Source organism: Eschrichtius robustus, chromosome 13, assembly GCF_028021215.1.
Source record: "Eschrichtius robustus isolate mEscRob2 chromosome 13, mEscRob2.pri, whole genome shotgun sequence".
In the NCBI taxonomy this organism is placed as follows: domain Eukaryota; kingdom Metazoa; phylum Chordata; class Mammalia; order Artiodactyla; family Eschrichtiidae; genus Eschrichtius; species Eschrichtius robustus.
The window spans coordinates 11632577-11656927 of NC_090836.1; the positions used below are offsets into that span (position 1 = coordinate 11632577).

Consider the following 24351-nt stretch of genomic DNA (forward strand, 5'->3'; position numbering starts at 1 on the left):
ATTTTGAATACAAGCAATAGTTAACTCACTAAATTACTTGACTACACACCAACTTCAGAACATAGCATGGCTGCACCTTCACTTGGGGGTTCCTATACAAATAATCATACTTGCACTTATGAAGCACTTCATCTCATCCTTAGGGAGGAAAGCATTTTCTGTGTGATAACCATGACACTGAGTGATATTCCCAGAGCACTGGCTATTGTCAAGCACTGGTTTAAAAGTATGAACTCTTAAGTCAAACTGTCTGGTTTGAATCGAGACTGTGTCACTTGCTAGTCGGATTTCTTGCCACAAGTTACTTAACCCTCTGCACATCAGTCTCCTTACTTATAAAACTGTAATAACAATAGTACCTATTTCATAGCACTATTGTGAGAATTAAAAGAGATAGTACATATAAAACAAATAGAAGAGTACCCTGCATAAGGTACATATTGAATAAGTGCTAGTTATTATTAAAGATAAAAGTAAGTTGAGGGCTTCTGATTTTTGCAATGATGAAGTACCTGGTATCGGACTAGCCTTCCTACTGGAAAAGAGTATATAAAACTGGACAAAATATATGAGGCAACTGTTTCCGGCAGTGGACAAAAAGCAGCATAAGATTTCAATTCCTGAGAAAAGGAAAACTCATGAGCTCAGCCTGTGATTGCCCTGGCTCTTTGCCTAGACACAGTTTCCTGACTGGAGTAGAGAGAGCTGAAGTCCAAGCACAGCACAGTGGTCACACTATGCTGAGGGGGCAGAGGTCAGAGTTCCTGGCAGCTAAAAAGGCTGGAATCTGCAGGGTAGAGTATCAGAGAGAAGTTTGCAGAGAGGGACCCCATAAGTTCATGTCTGAGGGCTGGGTATATAGCTCAGGGCAAGATACCCATGATTTTCTTGATAGCAGTTACTACAAAAGTGTAAGTAAAAGATAGATACCAGAGGTTGAGCACCAGTGTGGAAAGGGAAGTTGTGGAGTTTGCTGGAGTTCCAGCCCTTCCAGAGTGGAGATTTCCAGAAACATCACTCCTTAGGAACAAGGACCATACCCTTAAAATAAGACTTACTCTAGTCTCACCCTAATAAAGACTAATTCCAAACCCCGACAAGATCCACAAGGAGACAGAATTTAGAGACCGAGTTCCAATAAATTAGAGGGGCTTGGGAAATGCCATGGGCTTTGCATAGATATGCAGCAACAAAGCATAAAACCGAGCCTGCACAAACTCACAGCGATCAGCCAGTATTTAAGCTGTAAGATAAAATACGAATTAATAATTTTCCAAAGAAAATAACAGAATCCAGAGTCTCTATAACATATTATCCACAATGTCCATTCGATTTAAAAAATCACTTACAAGTGGCATGGACATATATACACTACCAAATGTAAAACAGATAGCTAGTGGGAAGCAGCCGCATAGCACAGGGAGATCAGCTCGGTGCTTTGTGTCCACCTAGAGGGGTGGGATAGGGAGGGTGGGTGGGAGACACAAGAGGGAGGAAATATGGGGATATATGTAGATGTACAGCTGATTCACTTTGTTATACAGCAGAAACTAACACACCATTGTAAAGCAATTATACTCTAATAAAGATGTTAAAAAAATAAATAAATAAATTTTTTTAAAAATAAAAAGTCACTTACACATACAAAAAAAAATGGGAAAGGTGATCCAGATTGTGGACTTGGCAAGCAAACACTTTAAGTCGCTATTAGTAGTTATTATAAATATTAAAAGCAGTGAAGAAAAATATGTTCAACTAATTAAAGGAAAATACAGTCTTAATGAATGAACGGATAGGGAATCGCAGTAGCAAAACAGAAATTACAAAAAGATGCAAATGCAAGTTCTAGAACTAAAAAGTATAATGGCTGAAACAAAAACAAAAATCACTCTTTGGGCTTAACAGAAGATTGGAGATGACAGAGAGTTAGTGAACTTGAAGACAGATTAATAATATCACTGATGTAGTCTTTTCTTTTTTTCACCCTGGCTCTCTGCCTAGAGACAATTTTCTGACCACAATAAAGAGAGCTGGAGTCCAAGCATAGCACAAAAATAAGGAAAAGCAGGGAAAAAGATTGAATAAAAAATGAAAGAGCTGCATATTGATACTTGGCACAATATCAAATGATCTAACGCACATATAATTGAAGTCTCAAATGATAAAGAGAACGAAATTGAAGCAGAAAAGATATCTGAAGAAATAACAGCCAAAAACTTCCCCAATACAATGAAAAACACTGACTTACAATTCCAAGAAGCTCAGCAAACTCCAAGCAAGATTAATATAAATGGAATCACAAAAGGTACATCATAACCAAACTCCTGAAGACCAAGCTGCAGAAACAGAAGATCTTGAAAGCAGCTAGCAAACAAAAGATGAACACGGAAACAACAGGGAAAATGATTGATGACCAGAGGACAATGGAACAGTATCTCTAAAGTGTTAAAAGGAAAAGGAAAAAACAAACCTGTCAAACCAGAATTCTATTACTAGCAAAAATATTCTTTAAGAATAAGGGTAGGGGCTTCCCTGGTGGCGCAGTGGTTGAGAATCTGCCTGCCAATGCAGGAGACACGGGTTCGAGCCCTGGTCTCGGAAGATCCCACATGCCGCGGAGCAACTGGGCCCGTGAGCCACAATTACTGAGCCTGCACGTCTGGAGCCTGTGCTCCGCAACAAGAGAGGCCACGGCAGTGAGAGGCCCGCGCACCGCGATGAAGAGTGGCTGGCCCCCACTTGCCACAGCTGGAGAGGGCCCTCGCACAGAAACGAAGACCCAACACAGCCATAAATAAATAAATTTAAAAAAAAAAAAAAAGAATAAGGGTAAAATAAAGACATTTTTAGAAGAAGAAAAGCTGGGTGAAAGGATGGTCTTCAGGCTGAAGGGTAATAATACCAGATGAAAAAACTCCGATCTACAGGAATGAGAACCACTAGAAGTAAGAAATAAATGAGCAAATAAAAAAGACTATGTTGTCATTCTTCTCATAAGTTACATGAAATAATACTGTTTATTAAAGCAACAATGATTATAGTATTAGGTAAAGTTTTACAGAATAGGTGAAAGTAAGAGATAAGACAACAATCATGCAAAGGACAAAGTATGCAGTTAAATGAAATTTTGCTGTTGTGAGGTTATTACATTTGTGAAGTGGGAAGCGTGAATCAGGAAACAGAAAGTGGGAACTGCAAAGTGACAGGTATGAAGTGAGAAGGGGAGAGGGGAACCTAGGAAGTATGCAATGTCATATGTGATGTGTGAACAGGTATAATATTGGCTCTAAATAGACTACCATAACTAAGAATGCATAGTTTTAGCCCTAGAGCAACAACTAAAATAAATAATAAGCAGAGGTACAAATAAGAAGTAAACGTAGGAAATAAAATGGAAAACACGAAGCAATAGTCTGTTAACCTAAAAGAAGACGGGAAAGAAGCAACAGACAAATGAAGATAAGCAGAAGGGACAAATGGCATCCAAATAGCGTGACAGTGGACATAAACACAACTACATCAATAATCACATTAAATATAAATATACTAACTCTCTAGTTAAAGGGAAGAGATTGTCACACTGCATAAAAAGCAAACTCAACTATATGATGCTTATAAGGAATACATTTTAAATATAAAGGCATGTTCAGGTTGAAAAGTAAAAGAACAAAATAAACTCAATCATGCAACAATATGACCCAGCATTTCTATGACTTCTAGACATATGTCCATAAAAAGATTTTGACATGAATGTTCTTTGCAGATTTATTCACAATAGCCAAAAACTGGAAATAATCCGTATGTCCACAAATGGGTGAATAGATAAACAAATCATGGTATATTCATAAATAAAACACTACTCAATAAAAAGGAACGAACTACTGATTTGTGCAACAACATGTATATATCTCACAGACATTTTGCTGAGTGAAAAGGCTAGATTCAAAAGATTACATAATGTGTAATTCCATTTATATGAAATTCTAGAATAGACAAGACTAATTTGTAGAGATCACAAGTCAGACTAATAATCCTTGGACGGGGGAGTTGGGGAGTAAAACGGACTGCAGTGGGGCACAGGGGAACTTGCTGAGATGATAGAAATGTTCTATTTCTTAATTACAGTGGTGATCATGTGGTTGCATATATTTGTCAAAGGTCATTGATCTATATGCCTAAAATATCTAAATTTTATTTTATGTAAATTCTACTTCAGTAAAATTGATTTAAATTTAATAAAGGTAATTAAACATTTCTCTCCTCTTTTTGTCATCATCATCACCAAATTAACCAACTCACATCCATCCAGGAAAGAGAAATAGAGGATTAAAATAAAATAAAACCTCACCTCAAAACGACTGGACTATTCCCCACCCCCTGTCTATTCTGAATGCACTCTTGGAATTACCACCTAATATTATCATTAACAGTAGTACTGATCAACTTTATTGATCTGTAGTAGAGCTTAGTTGACTAAAATCTAATCGTTTTTAAAATTCTCTTGTGGAACCAGAGCAGTTTAAAAACACAAAGTGTTTTTAATCCAAGAAACACTGTCACCCCACATGAGGGCACAGAATACAAGGGCCCCTTTGTGTTAGCTCCAGCCTCAAGGTAGGAGCTGGGAAGCTACTACAGTGACCTGAAAACCCATGGACGAAGGTTCATGATCCAGTAGAACGTTAATCACAAGCTTACGAATATGTGAAAGAGTCAGAAATCCACAGATTGTATTACTAAATTTCACAGTCCCCTGAGATATTTACAGTTTCATCATTATAAATGAAGCCAAGACTTCTTTTGCAGGGGGGCCTGCCTTTCCGAGCTGCCACCCTGTTCCCCTCGCCCTCCTATGCCATTAGCACCCCCTGCATCTGCTGGGAGAGTGATACAGTCCCTCAGATCCACTGTGATGCGCTTCACCTCAGCCTGCTTTATGATTTATGGAAGAGCAGAGTAAGGAAACCTCCTCACCTTTAAAGAACTCCGTGAAGCACAGCCAGAAGGCATTTTTCCCCAGTGTTTTGGGGTTTTTTCTCACCTTCCCATTTGCCCTCAACCCATCACACATACACAGAAACAGACAAAGCTCCAAACTACAAAAAGATGAAGTGGGAGAAGAGACTGATTTATGAGGGTGGTACAGGGGGTATAACCGGCTGATAATGTGGCGAAATTGAGCAAAGGCAAGTATAGGCTGAATATCAAGAAATATTTGAAACTCCACAGAGTGTGAAGCAAGCTAGCAGAAGCCAGGGAGGCCCTATGGCTGGAAATCATTGAACACTCAACAGTGGGAAATAGGAGCCTGGCTGGATGGCCATAAGGGAGCAGAGGTGACATTTACATTGCACTAATATCCCAGAACTGCTCTGCTAAATAAGTCAGTCTGTGATGGGTCAATGTTTCTGTATTCATCCTCAGCTCTCCCTCTCCCACTTTCTCTCTCTCTCTCTATCTCTCCACACACACACACACACACACACACACACACACACACACACACGTGCCCAGCCCACAAGCATCCATACTCTCCACACACCTACCCACGTGATGAGTGGAAGTAGGTGACTCACTGAGCGCTCACAGGGTCCCCCAGGCTCCAGTTCACGCTGATCCTTTCTCTCCAAACCCTCTCCCACCTCATCAACCTCCTCATCTCCCACCACTCATCCTGTCCACAGTTTCCCTTCATTTCTCACGTTTTCTTTCATTAACCACTGTATTTACGCTGGTGCCCCCAGAGGCGGCCGGCATACCCACAAGCAGGCGGGGGAGGGGAGGGGAGGAGGTAGGAGACTCACGCTCTTTGGGGCTCTTGGATAAAGCTAAGCCAATTACCAAGAACGATCAAAACAGTGTTGCTAGGTAATGAGGATTATTTTACATTCCAATGCCTCCTCCTATTTTTAGTACTTTGAGACTACATTATGTTCCCATATTGAGCCTGGTCCAAAGCCAAAAGTGCCTACAACTAGCACACAACTCCCCACAGGGCCAAAAAGTTCTCCCAAAGAAAAGCTGACAACGCTAGTCATATGCATGATACGACTGGGGCAGGCCACCAAACCTTCCTGCAGTGAAGATGGACAAAGGGACAAGAGAAAGTTGATGCTGCTTTCACTTCAAACCCTGTGTAAGGCACAGGATTGGGTGGGACCTCTTGTTTTTAAGTCTAAGGTACCCAGCTACGTGGTAGAATGGAGACTATAACCCTGGACAGAGTGATTTGCTAATCTAGTAAAGTTGGGAGTAGGATAGCCCCCTCCGCGGCTGACATACAGCAGCAAAATCTGCCCTTACACTTGATCCACTGGGAAGTGGTAGCCGAGGCCTACAGCACTCATGGTATTAAACACAGCAAAGCCCCTCTGCAGATTTCCAGTATGTTAGTATCCTATGAACGGTAGAAAATGTCACCTCCCAGATCTATGTGCGTGCGGACCATGGGAACCAAAGGCTGAAAACAAACCCAAGACTGAACGCTGATCCGTTGAGAATGCAAATGAGGCTCACCTGTGCCTAACTCTATACCGGCTCTTGCAGTGTCTATTAAGGACCACTTGGAAAAGCTTCAATGTTAGCATGTTACTGCCCTCTCCTGGGCAAAAGGTCAAAGATGGTGCAGATGTGTGAGTCACATCTGGTGGATGTTTGTGTGCCCCAAGGCAGTCAATCTTTAATCCACTCTTTTACAAACCTCAGAAGAAGGCTGCCTTCCACCATCTTCCGCAGACAAACCTCTCCCTGGACTACCACCCTTTTCCCTTTCCCACTGGAAGCAAAGGCTCCTGAGAGCACAGTCTTCATTAGTGGGTGGTTGTGGGGAAGGGACTGCAATTGTCCACTGGAACAGCTCATATGATGGAGGTGGGAAAACAGCCCAGGACTTCAGAACATCCTACTGATGCACTTTTTAAGCAGCAACCCCCTTCCCGGTTTCTTGCCCTGGAAATGTTCACCCGGGCCTGAGAAAAATTCTTCCAATCCGCACCCTGCCACGTACCCTCTCAACTCTTCCCTACACCCAAGCACTTACTCTGCTGGAACCTAACTTTTACAACGGAATAACGTAATTAAATCGAATTCATCTGCAATTTTCAAGGGCTAGAATATCTTATCAAAATTAACGAAAACGCAAATCTTCTGGAAATAATTATCTTATGACTTTCAATGGCTGTACAAATAACAGTTTAAAGGAAGATACACAGGAATACTAAATAAAAGAAAATGAGACGAATTAATTAACAATGCCCTGATCGGCCTAAATTAGGTAAGAATCTATTTTTTATAAGGTCCTGAGGTAAGTCACTTACTTCCAACTCTTCATTTTGCATGAAGTAGAAAAATCAGGTCTGACATCATACAAGTTAAAAGGATCCAAATTAATGGGAATTTACAATACAATATCTTTCCATAAAGATGATAATTGCATTCATTAAAGGATTCTCATCCTCCACAAACATCTACCCCGGGCCTGCTGTGCACACAGCACTGCACCTGGAGATTGAGCCCAATTTCATCACCGCGCCTCCCCGGGAGGATGGATAACAGAGAATCCTGAGAGCCGCCGGTGGAGTCACCTGGCTTGCCTGGCACTTTGATCATGGCCCCCTATCCCTCGGTTTCCTGAAGAGAGCCTCCCCATCACAGTCAGAGGAAAAGCGTCTTTTCAGTGGCAGGCAGGACGGGGTGTGGGTGAAGCAAGGGACACCCCAGGGACGACGGGGCTCGACTCCCGGTCTCAGCACTGCTCAATCTCCTCTCGGATGAGAAGAGAAACGGCCACCACCCGTGGAGCAACGTGCCAGCACTTCAGGGATATTTCATTTAATCCCTAAAACAGTCCTGCAAGTGGATCTTATTTTATTCCACCATTTTAAGGATGAGAAAAGAGAAGGGTACCAGATTTAAGCATTTTGCCCAAAGGTACAAAAGCTTAGGAAGTAGATTCAAGATTCATGTGAAAGTCTGTCTGAGGTTAAAGTGCAGGCCAGTAACCGCTGGCCTCTACTACACCCTTTGCGTGGGGAATGGAACCCTCCGATCAGGCTTGCAATGCAAATCAAATGATAATTTAAAGACGGCACTTTCCGGACATTTGCTTACATAAAGGATCATTAAGTCACGCCCGCCCGTGCTCAAAATTCCCCACTGGTTTCCCAATGAATTTAGAATAAAATCCCAAGTTCTCGCTGTGACCCACAAAGCCCCACATGAACTGGCCCCTGACTACCTCCCTGGCCCACCTCCCCTATTTCTGCCCATTCGCTGCCCCCCTCGGCACGGCCAACTCGCTTTCTCTTAAACAAAAATGCAGATTTCTGCTTCAGGGTCTTTGTGAGTCTCGCTGCCTCTGTCTGAGACACTCTCAGCCCAGTTATCTAACTACATGATCCACCTCCTCATTTGGTTCATGTCTCTGCTCAATGTCACCTTCTCCAGAAGGGCTCTCCTGCCCAATCTCCCTAAAATAGAAATGTCCATCACTTCCCGTCCCCTCATCTGTCTTCAGTTTTATTGACTGTCCTTATCACCCTCTGATATCAGTATACTCACACGTTTGTTTATTGTCTCTCCCATTACAGTAAAAGCTTCATGAGGGCACGAAGCTGGCCTTGCCTGATCACTGCCGTATCGCGGGCACTATGACAGTTCACGGCAGGTGGTAGAAACTCAGTAAATATTTATTGAATGAATGAATAAATGAACTTAAATTCCTTTATCAATATATCCAGATTTGCCTAATTTTCTTTAATTTTCCTTGGTAAAAAAATCTAGGAATGACAACCTCAATTTTATGCAGATGGGACTATTCATTACCCATTTAATCTAATTTTTCTCCATTCCCATCTAGGTCTTCTCTTATTTCATTCCTCAAATCCAAAATACTATGCTCTGTGCAGCTCAATATCAAAAAAAAAAAAAAAAAACCAAACAACCCAATCAAAAAATGGGTGGAAGATCTAAATAGACATTTCTCCAAATAAGACATACAGATGGCCAAAAAGCACATGAAAAGATGCTCAACATCACTGATTATTAGAGAAATGCAAATCAAAACTACAATGAAGTATCACCTCACACCTGTCAGAATGGCCATCATCAAAAAATCTACAAACAATAAATGCTGGAGAGGGTGTGGAGAAAAGGGAACCCTCCTACACTATTGGTGGGAATGTAAACTGGTACAGCCACTATGGAGAACAGTATGCAGGTTCCTTAAAAAACTAAAAATAGAACTACTATATGACCCAGCAATCCCACTCCTAGGCATATACTGGGAGAAAACCAATATAATGAGAAAAGATACATGCACCCCAATGTTTATTGCAGCACTATTTACAATAGCGAGGACATGGAAGCAACCTAAATGTCCATCAGCAGAGGAATGGATAAAGAAGATGAGGTACATATATACAATGGAATATTACTCAGCCATAAAAAAGAACAAAATAATGCCATTTGCAGCAACATGGATGGACCTAGAGATTGTCATACTGAGTGAAGTTAAGTCAGACAGAGAAAGACAAATACCATATGATATCACTTATATGTGGACTCTCAAAAAGGGTACAACTGAACTTATTTACAAACGGAAGTAGAGTCACAGATGTAGAAAACAAACTTATGGTTACCAGGGAGTAAGGGGGGAGGGATAAACTGGGAGATTGGGATGGACATACATACACTACTATACATAAAATAGATAACTAATAAGGACCTACTGTACAGCACAGGGAACTCTACTCAGTACTCTGTAATGGCCTATATGGAAAAAGAATCTTAAAAAAGAGTGGGTATACGTATATGTATAACTGATTCACTTTGCTGTATACCTGAAGCTAACACAACATTGTAAATCAACTATACTCCAATAAAAATTTAAAACATATATATATATTATGCTCTGAACTGCCACACACCCCTTCCCAGAAGTGCCTTCAATGATCTGCTAAAACCTTTCTCTAACCACACAGTACAGTGGAGGGGTGACAATTTCAAAGCCACTATCTCAGTCACACAACCCAACATTTCATAGCCTAAATAACCAAATGACTACCACGCGCTGTTACAGGCGGAACCCTTCACCTGCCCCAGTTATACTGCTTCCCAGTGGCAGAAGAACTGTGTAAGTCTCAGAACTGGGGGGCCTACTGTCCAGTTCTGTACACCAGGTTCCAGCTGAGCCCCGTGCACAGGGGAATCCTCATTCAGATGCCTTTGAGGTCCTAATCGCTCAGCACCTACTTTGCATTTCACACTCATTTTCTCTAGTCCTCTCAGAAGTACAAAGGCAGACTCTGTGCTCTTCATTTTACAAATGATAAAAGCGAGTAGTATCGGGAAAGTAAAACAACTGGCCCAAGGTCATGAAGTTAGTCAGGTCAATGAACGAACCCAGAGCTGACCTGAGTCCAAGGAAGAAACATCTCTTTCCGTTTTAACAGATAAATAATAAGGCTTTTGCCTAATCCTTCAAGTATTTTTCATGCAGTTACAATGTGTCTCCGACCAGGATAAGTAATCTGGAACACAAAAGAAATGTATAGGTTCCCAGCTGAGAGGGAGAGCTGGGGCCATCAGTTCAGTTACTTGTTTATAACATGCTCATAGCTTTAATTTTCCCAAGAGCTAGACAATTGGGTACATTCATTTGTATGGTTCCTGTAAACTGTGAGTTGTTTATCACACACCTTCACCTCTCAGATGACTATGGTTAGAAAAATAAACTGCTTTACTAGTACTATGTGCTTTTCAAGAATAGACTGATTCAACACAAATTCCTAAGTTTACACTAAGAATATGTAGGGGCTTAGAGGCTTGAGGTCTGACACAAACTGCCTGGGGCAGGCCAAGAAAAGAAAAAGAAACCTACAGCACCTTCCCCGCCCCCCCCCAAAAAATGCAACTAAGTAACTGCTACTCTCCTTGTTCCAGCTGCTTAATCCATTGGATGTATCATTGCGATGACATTAGAAAGAGTGAGAAGTGGCAAGGTGAGCATTTTTATGAGGTGTTACAATTTTGTAACTAACCTACACTTCCTTTCCGGAAACTACGTTTTCTGCATCACTACAGATTCTTGTTGCATTCCTGGGTGTTACTGCTGAAGCTGGCTCTGCCCGTGTGATCCTGGGGAAAGCTGCTTTCGGAACTAACTGCAGGGGCTAACACCTGAACCTTTGTCTTACCTGTTAGAACAGCGCTAAGTCCCTGTGAACACAATAGCAGTGGATTTTCTCTCTAACCCCCTTCCTCCTTTCTCTCTCCAGAACTAGCCTTTCCACCAAGCACAACAGGTACACCAGCACCTACAAGTGTGGCAATCCTACAGCGAGATCGGCTGCCTGAGCCAATGAGGGGGATGGCTCGGACTCCCATGACTACAGTAGTCTATTTTGTCAAATCAGGACTATAAGGACAGTGGCAAAACAGGTCAGTCCAAGCCCAGCTGAAGTCTCTGCAATGAGGTAACTTAAGCAACTGCTTCTTCACCTGACTTGGATTTCAGGCGCAAACTATGATGCATTCGGACTTGGAAGTAAACCATCTATTACCAGACTCAATTCCTGTGCAGACACCGAAGAGGAAGCCTCAGATGCCAAACCGCTGCCCGTATTACACAACTCGGTGATACCAGGAGGTAGATGAACAAGCCCGATTTGGGAGCGGAGGTGAGCAGCCCCGTGCGGCATTCCAGAGATGATGCAGACCGCTCCATGGAGACACAGAGTAAAAAGATTGGTGGGTCAAAGGTGGAAACAGGGAAAGTCAGGTTTTGAAGTCAGTATCAATATATAAAAACTGGAGTAGGGGGAGCAGGATGTGAATAGGGCTTTCAAATTTTTTGCTGTTACCCACAAAAAGGATTCTTAAAAATGATGTACCCTGGTGTCCCTTTTTAAACTGACTTTTAAGTTCTTTTCACCATAATCTAAACGGTTCCAAAGGATACAACTTCTGCCGCAGAGTAAACATAAACATTTTCAAATAAACTGTTCCATCACTCTTTTAAATGAATTCAATGGAATATATATACTAGAGTAACTTGATATCTACCACCATCCCCTTTCAAAATATAAGAAAGAGCTCTTCTTTAAGTGTCATAAATTTTATGTCATTTCCTTGGTTCCCTGACATGGTATTTCTGTCTCATTTCCCCCACAGGATTGTGTGGTAGTGTGATAGATATCATGCTCGAAAGTATTTTAATGATCACTCTCTATCATGCTTCTTTGCCACCAAAGTATGTATATACGTTGAAGTTTATGATTATTTTGTTACTGTTACCTGTTACCTGTAATCATGGGCTCTGAGTGTTTAACTGTTCTTTTCTGGATTGAGATAATATTACAATTATTATTTGTAAACGTTCAGGGGAAATAACATAAATACGTTACAAATTTTGACAGATGAGTATTCAACCTGAATAGTAAAATCTTATTATTTTTATGTTATGTGTATTTTACCACAATTGAAAAAACACAAATATAAAAAAAATCGTATTAGAAATATATCTCTTAGAAAGCTGGATACAGGGGTAGTTTATGGTGTTTTGAATAAAGGAAGTGTCCCCTAACACCAATATTTCTAATTATTCCTTTATGTGTACCCCCCCGCTCCCAAAGAAGTTTTTTCAGCTTAGGGCAATGTATATAGTAAAATTCTAGGAAAACGAGAGATGCTTTTCTTTTGTGAAGTAGACAAGCGCAACCATGAAAGGGAGGGGTAGTACTTTCCCCAGCAGATCAATTTTAGGAAAGAATACACTAGCAAACTAGAAATTAAGCCCCTTAACATTATCCCTGTCTTCACACTCCTTGGAAAGTCTTCATGTGCTCACAAAAGCATCTGTTCTCCAGCTTGAAGGATGCTGTGCTTGAGAACTTCCGGAACACTGAAGACTTGTTGCTTTTCCCGCTGACTAAGGTGCGGCCAGTGTAGCTAGTAAATCCTGAAGTTGAGTGTACACATCCCCTCAGGGTAGGAAAAGGCTAAGGCTCGCCAAGTCCCTTAATGATCCTGGGATTACACCAACCTAGGCTGTGTGTTGCTTTCTTCTCCTCGTTATCTCCCAATAGGGGAGAGTCATCAGCTTGGCCCAGCAAGCAGCAGAGCCCGTGAACCATCCTTTGCCAGGGAAGTTGGAACACAGCGCAGAAATCATGCTTCCCCTCACTGGAGGCCTACGGTCAATGATGGGAGCAAAGAGAGCCACGGCTCCACACACATCCCCCCTGCTCCCATGTCCAGTAGCAACCCTACCCCACATCCTGCAGTGTGACAGTTCAACATCTGCACGGACATTCTCCACCCTGTACCTTGTAATTTCAATAATCCATTCCGTCCTCTCCTTTCCAACTTGAAACCCTAACATAAAAAGTGGCCATGGATCCTGTAGGTCCCCACCTGTGGCTGTGGCTCCTTTCCCAGTCCCTGCCCAAATCCTCTACTGACGACACCAAAACATCACCATGGCAACCATTACCGACACACAGTGCTTGCGAAGCTGAGGATGAAGCATGACTTCGTCTCCAAATAGCTTCTACGAGGTTCATCTGATGTCATCTCATCTATCGCCCTCTAGGCTTACTGGCCTGTCCCAGGACCAAGGAAGCAGCACATCTTTAAAATTCAGTGATGCTTTTTAATAACAGTTATTTTCATTTAAAAGTAATATAAACACTTTAAACATAGGAAAGAGAGAGGGAAAGCGTTACCGATAATCCCACTGCACTAAAATATCTAGTCTTAGCATTGTGGTCTTTGAAGCAGCACATTTTAAATCGAAATTGTTCTTTTCACTCTCCTCAGGACATCTCTACAAGAAAACTATGACAAAAGTTGCCATAGCTCCACCTAGACCCCGAAAGTATGGCACTTATTCATTCGAAAGCCAACTGTCTTTCAATTAAATACAGAAAAAATTGCTATTGGGGGAGGGAAAGATGGTACCCAAAACTAGCACACGGGTAAATACAATACAAAATGCCAAACTGTTGTTGAATGGAAACAAAAAAGAAGGTTCTGGGGCAAATATAGCCACAGTGCCTCGTAGCAAAAGCCTAAAGAAAGTCCCTGCCAGGGGGTATCCTTCGGGTAAATGCTTTCTTTTCACAAGGATCAATCCAACCCTGCCCCGTATGTTTAAATGCTAAATTCAAAAATGCACTGTGATGAAAGAACGGCAAACCTTTGTAAGCCCTCTGGGGGGACCAAAGATGCTGAAGTGTGTGCCTTGCTGAGACAGCACTGTAAATAGCAAGGAAGTCCTATTTTTCTTTGTTCACAGATAAAGCACAGTCCTACAGATTTGGGTCTTAGATTTCTTTTTTTACATCCTCTCAAATTCATTTTTGCCAGAGTCATCCGGTTCTGCTGTGATGCCAAAGATTGTAGCACAGTTGGTGGTGGCACAGCCAACGCTGGTGACTTAACAAAGTCTGTTCATTCAAAAGCCATGTTCCTGAAGGAGCTCAGACTTAAGAGACTCGGATTCTGCAAGGAGCAACTCTACCGCTGGTTAGAAAATTTGAAATTCCTCTGAATGCAGGTTACATCAATGCCATCAGCGTAACCAAAGATGGTGCGTCTTGATTCACAGTAAAGACTCAGGAGGTGCGGTCCCTAGGCAGCCCTCAATGTAAGGAAGCCAGTCAGTGAATAATGAGAATAATGGGAATTCTGTGGACACAGGGACCATTTGGAGTCACTGGCACTTTGGCCCCTCTAAACTGAGGAGCAGCTACGCAGGCAACCCAGGGACCACAAACTTGCCATACCGCCGCAGACCACTTTTTCTTTGAAACGACTAAGTGCTTGGGAAAGGAGAGTTTAGCTGACTGAGCCTTTAGAGGGTGCTCCCAGAGATCCTACTACTTTCCCTATATCTCAGGTACCCAGCGGAGCAGGCCAATCCTCCCCGTAACAGGTGACAGCAGAAATACCTGTGTGCTTGCTGGACATCAGGGGATCCTTGCTTCAGCCCCAAGAGCACTCAGGGATCCAGGTCAGGGCTGAGTCCACAAGCTAAAGAACCCAGAGTTCCTGGAGAGAAATCAGGGGAGAAGGTAGGTGCTGACCCTCATTTCGGCCTGGACAGCAAGCAAACCTCAGCTCAGTGAAAGCCATTGCAGAAGCTCCTCGCCGCCACAGAGGAATCTCAAAAGAGTTCCCGACTGTTGCAATTCCAGAGTTCTCCCACATCCAGGCTCTCTGAGATGAAGGGCAGAAATTTTCCTCTCAGTTCCTCCTTTCCCAGGGCTGCCTCAGATTTCCAAGACCTTCAATCTGAACTACTCAACCAGAGGGACCATAGGACCTCCTGAAGTCTTTAGAGGACTTAAAGCATGAAAGCTGCAGGGGTGTCTGCAAGCAGCTCAGAGCCGCTGGCATGGGGCGGGGGGTGCTTCAGCTGTGCAGAGCGCTACGCTCTTATGATCACGCCACATATGACATCTACACTGTCACTGGCCTCTATACCAGGGGGTCAGGCATCCCATGATGGACACAGGATTATTAACAAACCCTGTAATTCGTGTACATGTTCAGGTATTGTTGAGTAAGATCACAAACCACAATATCAAGAAGAAGGTCCATTCAATGTTGTGCACATCGGTAGGCAGCAAAGCAAACAAGAGATGGACACAACTCAAAGGGAACCAGCAAAACAACACCCAACTTTTGATATGCACCAGGCTATGCTGTGCTTGCGGTACAGAATATGCAAGATCCAAGCCAATCAAATTCATATTTACTATGCACTTAATACATGTAATTGATGAGGAATTCAAAAGAGAGCAACAAAGCATACTAAACATTAGGAAATAGGCACTTGAATCATCTTTGATCGTGATGTTGATTACAGAACCTAAGAGGAAAGACCAGAGGTGGCTGGAGGAAACAGAAGAGTTTCCACTTTATACAGAAATGCTGATCAGTCTGCTTCTTCCACTGATGCTGAGGAATGGTTTTTTGTTTTGTTTTTTGGGGGGGGGTTTTTTGGCCGCGCTGCGCAGCATGTGGGATCTTAGTTCCCCAGCCAGGGATCGAACCCACACCCCCTGCATTGGAAGTGTGGAGTCTTAACCACTGGACCGCCAGGGAAGCCCCAGGAATGGTTTTCTACTGTGGACAGAAAACCTCATATTTATATATGAAAGAGCTGCCTGAAAAAATGGGGCCTCCCACACCAGAAGAAGTCATTGAAGAGGGTGTAATGGATCCCTCCTTGTTAGAAATCGTTACAACAGGGCAGACAAATCAACCCACAAAGGTCTACTGAGACCCCCAGGCCAGGCCTAAGCATCATAGTTGAAAGTGGGAACCCAGGACTAACTGGGGTTCAGATCCTAGCTTGCCCACTTACTTGGAACCTTGGGCAAGTGATTCAACTGCTTTGAGCCTGTTGCCTCACTTGGAAAATGAAGGTGATAAGAGTACTTACCTCATTAAGTTAGTGTGAGGATCAAATGAGAACATGCATGAAAGCATTTAGCACGGTGTCTGGCATGAATAGCAAGCTCAATAAATTACTGGTGCTGCGTGGACTTGGCTCCTTGCCAATCCAGAAGCTACTTGCCCAATGAAGAAATAAAAAGGATTTCTGATGTGTCAGATTAAGTGTCTCAGGTCCCTGCCTGACCGTGAATGCCCTTTGCTCCCTGAGCCTACACCCCTGGCTCTGACTCAGGCTTCAGACACAGTTCTTTATAAAGAGTTTCTATCTGAAGTCTGTGGGACAAAATAAGCTTTAGGTACAGTATCACTTGGGCAGAAGCAGTTCATCCAAAGGCCAGATTGTTAATATCACCAGGGTCCCTAGCAGAAGCAAGCTCAGCACAGCTGCTCTGACTGACAGGCCAAGCCACACACAGCATAGAAAAAAGCTAAACTGGACCAGGAAAGAGGAAAACAAAGGATGAAATCTCCACTCCAGAAGGGGTGCTTCTAGAGAGAAAAGTTGCAGACATTTCTCCCACTCCCTTGTGAACATTTCAAGAGTAAAGCCAAGGGAGAGTGGTGATATGGCTTTCCAGGCAAAATACAGGACACCCAATTAAATTTGAATTTCAATGATAAACAACAAATATTTTTAGTATAAGTACGCAAATACTGCAATACTTGGAAAAGATTTACACGAAAAAAAAATTATTCTGTATCTGAAATTCAAACTGAACTGTTAGTGTGTTTTAATTCCCTAAATCTGGCAACCCTAGACACGGGACAAGAAACCTTCTGTATGCAAACCGGCCAAGGCCAGGAATGAACTGGAAATACTGAAGAACCAGAGTGAGTCCCAAACAGTGTCTCTGCTTGCTTGGTAGACTGGCCAGAGAGAATTCATGCCGGGGGACGGGGGGAGATGGGAACCCTGCAGGCAGAGTAAGAAAATCCAATGTGAAAAGCATTTAGCCTCAATGTAAGGGGTGAAGAGGTCCCCTTGGGCAAATCAGCTTGTCTCATGAACAGATATTCAAGTCAAATAATCCAGTCTGTTTGTAGAAAGCTCACTGCATCCAGAAGCCAAGCATATGCAATTCATGGTTGACAGAGCTGCATAACTGCCCCCGTTTGTCAAAACTCTAGGAAGATTTCATGGAAACTAAGTGACCACCCCACGCTCCCGAGCACACTACACCCATTCCCATCACAGCACCCACCGCACAGAACATTCTTATCCATCATCTGTCCATCTCTCCCTCTAGACTGCGAGCTCCTCCAGGGCAGGGACAGAGTCTCATTTATCTTTGGAACCACACCCTTAACAGTGCTGGCCACACAGTACATCTGGGTGACTTGCATGGTTCCTGAAAGGGAATTCATAGTAAGGCGGCGATAACTAGCCTCTATGCAGATTAAGTCAGAAGAGGGAGAAAAAAATCCATTTTCTTTATTAATTCCCCTCAACAGATTAGATATGTTTATTTGTACAGGTTTTCTAAATAAGTACATTTTATGTTATCAGTAGGTCCGTGTACGATAGCAGTACGAACGGAAAACTCCAAAGACCTTTGTTGATTTTTTCCCTTGGGGGCGGCGGGGGGGGATGACATGTATACAATGATGTAAGGATTAAAATGTACATAAGCGCTTTAAGTATGTGTCTATATGTGCATATTGTGTGCACATACAGAATACACTAGAGGGATTCCCTTAAAGGGAATGAGAGGTACCAGAAAAAAGTTTCCACCCAAATCTCTTCCTAGAAATATTCAGATGTCTGAGGCACTCAACTCTAGAATCAGTTCTCAGTAATAGTTCCCTTTGCATTAGTGAGACGGTAACACAACATCTCTATATGCTAACCATTATACAGTATCCACAGGAATCCACACTGGGAGATGGTGATGGTCGAGAACGGCTTTGTAGAAATGAAACTCAACACTCTCGGAGCCTCACGCTGCTTCAGGACAAACCTCCAAATCTCCTGTCTGGCAGCCTTGCTTTCCATCTCATAGAATCTCTCCTTCACCGACATTCACCTGACCCTCTCCCTACTGCCTACCTTCCCTGGGCACCTCTGCATCACGTCCTTCCCCTAACACTGCCCTCCCCCCAATCTTTCTTCCTCACAGATTGCTCGAGTAGTCACGGGCTACTTAGAAGACCAGATATAATCAGAGTCTGTCCTCCCCTGGCCCCGTATCCAATGTATAGAATAATGTGTGCTCTCCCAAATCCCAGGATCTGGGCAAGATCATCCACTAGGCATGGGAAGAAAATGTGAGAACTTCTATTAGCATTTAAGTTTATCTCACCCGTTTTTAATTTCTGGTTTTGTGTGTGCTTTCTAATGGATGCCACATATTAGACAGTATACACATATAATTACGTACTAAGTAAACATCTCGGTCACTTGTGTTCCAGTTATAGGTGGCTGCATAAGAAACCACTCAGTGGTATAAAACTCAGTGGTATAAAACAACAGTCCTTTTATTATGCTCACAAATTCTGAGGGTTAGGAGTTTGGATAGGGTACAGAGGGATTGCTTGTCTCAGACCCACAACGCTGGGGGCCTAGTAGGAAAGACTCAAGCAGCTGGGAGGTGATTCCGAGGGCTGGGCGCTGGTATCATCTGGAACTTCTCGACGACACGGCTGGCACTGGGCTCAGCAGGGACCATGGCCTGGAGCACTGAAGTGGCCTCTGCAGGTAGCTTCTCACCACCCTGCACCTGGGAGGTCCAGAGAACAAGCAAACCTAGAAATGAAGTGGGAGCCACGTGGCCTTTTCCAACCTCGTCTCAGATGTCCCCTAGGGTCTCTCTCCAGACCCTATTGGCGGAAGCTGTCATAACGCTGCCCAGATACGGGGGAGGGCACTAGGCTCCACCCATAATGGGGAGTGGCCAGGTCACACTGCAGAGGAGCATGGGCCGGTTTGGAAAGTAATCTACCTCCGTTTTCCTGTTGGCTCTGAGATCTGTCCCCCAGCCCTTCTCCTCCACTGCCCTGGATGGTAGAGGGCACACCCTGCAGACCACCTTTCCCAGGTTCTGAGGCCATAGACTCCTGCTAGCTTGCAGGATCTTAGTTCCCCGAACAGGGACCAAACCCATGTCCCCTGGAGTGGCAGCATGGAGTCTTAACCATTGGACCACCAGGGAAGTCCCGACTCCGGCTAGGTTTAAACAGTGAAGGTACGGCCCAGAGACGGAGGGGGTGCCGAAGAGAGGAGAAGCTAGGATATTCCATTCTGGTCAGCACATCCCAGGGGCTGTATCTCCTCCTTGGCTTCTGTTCTTGGCTAAGCAGCTCCAAGAACCATGCCTTCCAGCTCCCAATGGACAGCTCCCATCATGTTCCCTGTGACTCAAAGGTCGATACTGACTTCCTGCTTTGCTGATCTGGGGTTGATGTGCGGCCATGCCCCATTCATCACGTCAGCTCTTCCAATCCTTTGTAACTGATTTCCAATATAAAATTCTCCTGTTCTAACCACCTGATGCGGACTCTGTTTTCCTATGTAATAAATATACACGTATTGGGGATAAACATTCCAAAATGTTTTACTCAGCAAAACGTGGGATCAAAAACACATGCCAATCATTGATGTAGTCTTTAAAGAGATGTGGAATGGGAGCCAGGTTGCCTGAGTTCTGGCCCTGGATCAGACACTAGCTTTATTCTTTGACATTTGCTCAGTGCATGGGTCTTGGTGTCCTCAACCACACGATGAGTGGTCCCTTTTAGCACTAGCATTCTATGATTTTATCTTTCAGATATAATCTGCCTACTAGGTTCAGACCTAACCCACATTGACCCTGATTATGAGTCTCACCTCAGCACTTAGAAAAAAAAATGACCATCACAATCAAACATAATTTTGCTACATGATTCAACAAAGGGAACTAGCCAGGCTCAACAGTAGGAGCCTGTCCGCGGCATGCTCACCCCTGACGTTCTGCTGAGGGTGAGACGGAGGATGGACTCAGGCACCAGGGGAGTGTAAGAGCCCCGTTACCACACTCGGGTCAGCTCTGGCTTCTCAGCTCTACATAAAGGCATGACAGTGTTTGTCACTGGACCTGTACAAGGAAGCCAGGCCACCTGCAGACTGAGTGCCATCCACGATCAGAGGAACTATTCGGGCCATTCAAAACCAGAGGAAAATAAACTTTTTCTTCTTTTTTTTCCTTTAAATGGGGGGAAAAAAAATCTTACAACATAAAAGGAGCATAGTTTGTTCCAAAACTGAAAAAAAAAAAAAAAAAAAACCCTTGTGCAATGAGCCTGCCAAGTATCCCATCAAGAGGAAAGCTTCCACTTTAGAGAAATGCCTTCATGATGGAGCAGATAGAGAGAGGGAGAGGCAGGCTGGTGCTCTTTCCTTGCAGGTGCATATAAAGGCACCCTTATTTAATTGTGAGTCACAGACATTGCGTTTTTTACAAACTGAAGGTTTGTGACAACACTGCATTGTCAGATGATGGTGCCCATTTTTTAGCGATAAGTATTCTATAATTAAGGTTTGTACATTTTTTTAGACACAATGTTATTGCACACTTAATAGACTACAGTACAGTGTAAATGTAACTTTATATGCACTGGGAAACCAAAAATATCGTGTGACTCGCTTTATTGCGATACTCACTTGATGGCAGTGGTCTGGAGCTAAACTCGCAATATCTCCGAGGTCTGCCTGTAAAATGATTCCTCCACCAACTCACCCATCCCCTTGTCTCCTTCCCATCCCAAGAGATTAACAAAATTGACTGTAGATTTAACACAGCATCTTTAAGATATTTAAAGGAAATGAAATACTGCAGTAAACTACAATTTGATCATAAATTTTAAGTCCAAAAATTCTATTCGATCAAATATTATTTGAGTCAAATGAGTTAACATCTTTAGACCTAGCATTCTTTGGTAGTAGAGAGGTTTTCATGTTCACGCTACTTCCTGTAACAGGATTTGACCTGTAAATCAATCTAAATACCATTCAGAAACATAGTTTAGGAAAATGCACATCCAAAACCAATACCCTGAAATAACATTAAAGATGCTTAAGGGCTAATCCCATCAAAAATGGGCAGAAGATCTAAATAGACATTTCTCTAAAGAAGACATACAGATGGCCAAAAAGCACACGAAAAGATGCTCAACATCACTAATTATCGGAGAAATGCAAATCAAAAGTACAACGAAGTATCACCTCACACCAGTCAGAATGGCCATCATTAAAAAGTCTACAAACAGTAAATGCTGCAGAGGGAGTGGAGAAAAGGAAAGCCTCCTACCCTGTTGGTGGGAATGTAAATTGATACAGCCACTATGGAGAACAGTATATGGAGGTTCCTTAAAAAGTAAACATAGAACTACCATATGATACAGCACTCTCACTCCTGGGCATATATCTGGAGAAAACCATAATCCGAAAAGATATATGCACCCCTATGTTCACTGCCGCACTACTTACAACAGCCAAGACAGGGAAGCAACTTAAATGTCCATCGTCAGAGGAATGGATAAAGAAGATGTGGTGCATATATACAGTGGAATATTACTCAGCCATAAAAAAGAATGAAATAGTGTCATCTGCAGCAACAATGCATAGACCTAGACATTATCATACTCAGTGAAGTAAGTCAGACACAGAACGACAAATATCCATATGATATCACTCATATGTAGAATCCAATTTAAAAAAATAAAGATACAAGTGAACTTATTTACAAAACAGAAACAGACTTACAGATATCGAGAACAAACTTATGGTTACCAAAGGGGAAACGTGGCAGGGAGGGATAAATTAGGAGCTTGGGATGAACACACACACACTACTATGTATAAGATAGATAACCAACAAGGACCTACTGTATAGCAGAGGGAACTCTATTCAACATTCTGTGATAACCTATATGAGAAAAGAATCTAAAAAAGAATGAATATATGTATATGTATAACTGAATCACTTTGCTGTACACCTGAAACTAACACAACATTGTATATCAGCTATACTACAATAAAATTAAAAGAAAAAAAAAATTTTTTAATTAAAAAAAAAGATGCTTAAAGGCTAGCAACGAGAACTGATGCCTTACCACACATCTGCAGCAGACTTAGAATCTTGCCTAAATCACTAACCTGGTTCTATCTGAACAGAGTACAGTCATCCCTGGGTATCCAAGGGGGGTTGGTTCCAGGCCTCCCCCAACTCCCTGCCGCTGCAGATACCAAAGTTCCTCGATGCTCAAGTCCTTTGTATAAAATGACATGGCATTTGTATAAAACCTATGCATATCTTCCTGTCTACTTTAAATCATCTCTAGATTACTTATAATACCTAATACAAAGGAAATGCTATGTTAATGGTTGTAAATACAATGTAAACGCCATGTAAGTAGTTGTCAGTGAGCGGCAAATTCAAATTCTGCCTTTTGGAGCTTTCTGGAATTTTTCTTCCCGGGTATTTTCCATTCACAGTTGGTTGCATCCATGGATGCGGAACCCTAAGATACAAAGGGCCGACTGTATTCAAATGTGAAACTTTACTTTGATGATTTTAAAGAGCAGGAAACAAGTTTCAACTGGCGTAAAATGTATTTATTCTCCTTAGCTAAAATTAGTTCTGCATCTGAATGATTTTGAGATGAACTGGGCAGAATTCATCATAGACACAGGGGCCACTTTCTTCCCTTACCTGAATCCACAATGGGCCTGGATAGATTACACAATACTTACAAACAATGAATCAGGTATAAAAGGCAAATGAAGAGCTAAAAGTAGGCAGGGGGCTTCCCTGGTGGCGCAGTGGTTGAGAATCTGCCTGCCAATGCAGGGGACACGGGTTCGAGCCCTGGACTGGGAAGATCCCACATGCCACGGAGCAACTGGGCCCGTGAGCCACAACTACTGAGCCTGCTTGTCTGGAGCCTGTGCTCCGCAACAAGAGAGGCCGCGACAGTGAGAGGCCCGCACACCGCGATGAAGAGCGGCCCCCGCTTGCCGCAACTAGAGAAAGCCCTCGCACAGAAACGAAGACCCAACACACCCAAAAATAAATAAATATTTAAAAAAATATATATATATAAAAGTAAGCGGCCAGCAGATTCATCTAGGAAACAAAGAACAACTCCATTTAATGTGCCTGCTTTATGCAATGCACCTTCCTGGATCCCGTGCAGAATATGAAGATGAACAGAGGCAGCCGGGCCGTCCAGGGGCCCACCGTCCAGCGGTGGCGTCAGACACATATATTAATAATCTGAAATCAGACTTGGCAGTGACGAGCACCATGGAGAGGACAGAGAGGGATACAAAAGACTGCAGACGGGAGAAAGTGTCGCCTTCAGTAGACGGGATGGCTTCTTAGGGCGGGTGGAATTCCGATGGGACCTTGAAGAATGGCTAGAATTCTGACAAAGTCAGGGGTAGGGGGGTTGGGAGGATGAACCCTTGGAGCAAAGGCAAGGAAGTCTGTCGAGGGCCTGTCAACGATGAGAGCAGAGGAGAGAGAAGGCGGTGCCCGGCCCGTGAGAGCCTAAGCCTGGTGCCTGCAGCGCCAGCGTGGGGCAGCAAGGACTTCAGTCTGCAGGCAAAAATGATCCAGGAAAGGTTTTGGAGAAGGCAGAGGCAATTAGATCTCTGACTTAAAAGACAACTCATGGCAATCTGAGTTCCGTTCTTAAAATCCACATTCCTGGGAGAAAATTTTGCAAAAATCTCTTATCAAGGCAATAACTCTTGGTCACAGCTGCCCTGAATGCTCCCTCCCTGGTTCTGTTTGAAACGCTTCAGTCTGAAACCCAGCGCCTTGGTCTCCAAGTCACTGCCTCCAACTGTTCATTCCGTATGGACCCTGGATGCCCTGGGTGGCGTCACATCTGTCTGCCCAGCAACCAG

General features: G+C 43.1%; 1 protein-coding gene across 1 annotated transcript in view; it reads right to left on the reverse strand.

Annotated features, from left to right (window-relative positions):
- Nucleotides 1-24351, reverse strand: part of GRIN2B (glutamate ionotropic receptor NMDA type subunit 2B) — a 409459-nt gene that overhangs the window by 361321 nt on the left and 23787 nt on the right. The window lies entirely within an intron of this gene.